Here is a 2,661-nt window from a genome sequence, read left to right on the forward strand (position 1 = left end):
CCTAGATCATCATAAAATTGCCTTAGAAGGATAAACTTTCCTCACTTCTTAAGCCTACTTCTAGTGAGAAGAGAATTGGTATCAATTTTTAAAATATTTGTTAATTTAAAAAAATGGTTCCAAAGCACTTTAATGTTTGCAAAGAGCTTTCCTCACAACAACCCCATGGGGGAGGGAAAACAAGCTTTATTATTCTCATTTTTTAGCTGAGAAATACCTGTGAGAAATGAGCCGCACTAACAAACCCCCAAATATGAGAAACGTGCTCCGCTTAAACAAAGAACAATGCTTGTTGGGAAATCAGGAAAGCTTTTATTAATCTCTACATTCATTCCCTCTGAATGAGTGGGTAGCTTCCAAGCAAGGCTACTGGAAGACTACAGTTTGTTCAGACCAATGCAAGCCCTTCATACTGTTCCAAATTTTGGACTTCCTACCACACCATCCACTAGCCACATGACTTCATGTTCTCCTCTCTGATAGACTTCCTCTAAAACAGCTCATCAAACCTGCGCACAAATTTCTGATCTTTTAAACCTGACCACGCTACCTCACAATTCGGATCACTTAAAGCTGGGAGTTTGAACCTGTGGAAACAGAACTCCTTCCTTGTTTCCCACATAGCCAACATTCCCTAAAAGGTTTCACTAACATGAGAAAAGGCTGACCTCAGAGTGAAGACCAGTTGAGTTCAAGTTTTGCCTCTAATATATACTGATTATGTGATCCTCAGCACTTCATTTGGTTTCTCAATGCCCCAGGAAGCTTTCTTGAGTTGTGAAATTACTGACAATCTGCACTGGTGAAAGGAGTTTCCTCACCAGGGAGTTCCTTATACCCATGAAATCACAGGTCCAGACTAATCATGATACTGTTTCTTGTTGTCTGTCCTTTGTTTTCAAAGAGGATTGATGACATCACAGAGTGACTGGATTTAAGTGAAGTAGAGTTAGTCAAAGTCACCAGCCTCACTCACTTCCAGAGTCAAGATCCGGTGATGAGACAAAAGTCAAGATGATTGCTGATGCAGTGGATGACCTTGGAGTCTTCCATGTCTGACCAAGCTCTAAGAGTTCCACAGCACCTGCTTCAGCTGCCTTCATGGCTTTTGGAACAAATTGTTCTCATTGTCCATTCGACCAGGAGAAGTCTTCACATACTGGGGATAGACTTCTCCTTAACTCGCTTATGGGCTTGAGACCTGTCACTTACCCTCAATCTGGTTTAGCCCCCATTTATCCAGATGTTTTTACCAGAGTATGGCCGCCATGCATGTTACAACTTCTTGGAGTTGTGAGTTGAGTGCCAGGTGGATACCAAAGATAGATGAGCAACTCTGAAAAGGGTTGGGCAAGCCCTCCCACCAGAGGGGCTAGTCCCCCTTGAACACCCCATAAACCCTGATAATAATAGTCCACAGACACACATGCGTAATACATGACAAAGCATAGTGAGAAGGCTAGAATATTTCAAATATGTCTATATTGAAAACTTTTATATTTAAGACATGCCAAGAACACAATAATGTCAAGTAGAGTCAATATAAAACATGGAACTTTTTCAGGGAGACAATCTAAGGCCATTATGATTCTGCCTAGCTTAGATCCATTATCATCTCTCCTCAATAAAGCTAAATATGACTTCCAAATTTAAGATGGAATCAAACCAACATATTAACCATTATATATAATATATATAAAGTAAATAATATATAATAAAATACATATGTATGCACTTTACCAAAACCATAACAAACAGCTCCTTTAGCCTGTGTAATCTTTCAATGACATTAAAATGTCATTGAGATTCCACAAGTGTACAGACTAAGAAAAGGTGAATATGTAGGTTTTGAGTTTGAGTCTGGAGGTCACACTGAGCCAATGGACAGGGACAAGACACATCAAGCAATAATCTGTACTGGAAATGGACCGGCATCACAGATTGAATCGCTGTCCACAATCACCCAAACAACGGTGATCCGTAAAAACTTAATATTTTAAAAAGATGTTACTGTAGCAAATATGCACAATCTCCAAGCTGTATGGTGCAAAAGGTTTTCAAATTATCAGGACCCAGTAGAGGGATTATGTGGGAACATATCATTCCTGTGGTCCTGAAGGGCTACCAGAATTTATATCAAGGATCCTTTCAGTGAGTGACAGAAGATAAGCTTACATCCCAATACTTTTAATCAGCTATAGAAAATAGTTATTTTGTACCTTTGCAGGAGTCTATAAAACACTGAATATGAACAAAATAATAATATTAACAAGATAGTGACTTGTCTCAGGATTATTTCTTTCTGATCCCCATTGAAAAAGATGAGAACAAGGTGATGATATCAGCAATAATAGAATTTAACAAATAAATGGTGCTGGAATACAGTCATCATCATAGACAAAACTGTTGCCTGCCATCTTCCAGACAGAACGCTGACCCATTAAAATTTAAACAATGATTTTGAAAAATTCCACCATCCCCAAATACTCTTAACTTCAAGACTATGTGGGCTTAGAAGCTTTTGACATGGAATGATCTATTTTAGCAGAAGGAATCAAAATTATGCAGGAATAAAAGAAAGTCCAAATTATTCCCATCATCTTATTTGTGATTGGGGTCAGCTTAAAGAAGTTTTTGGTGGAACTAAAGAAGAAGGAGTGT

Source organism: Notamacropus eugenii, chromosome 1 (genome assembly GCF_028372415.1).
Source record: "Notamacropus eugenii isolate mMacEug1 chromosome 1, mMacEug1.pri_v2, whole genome shotgun sequence".
Classification (NCBI taxonomy): domain Eukaryota; kingdom Metazoa; phylum Chordata; class Mammalia; order Diprotodontia; family Macropodidae; genus Notamacropus; species Notamacropus eugenii.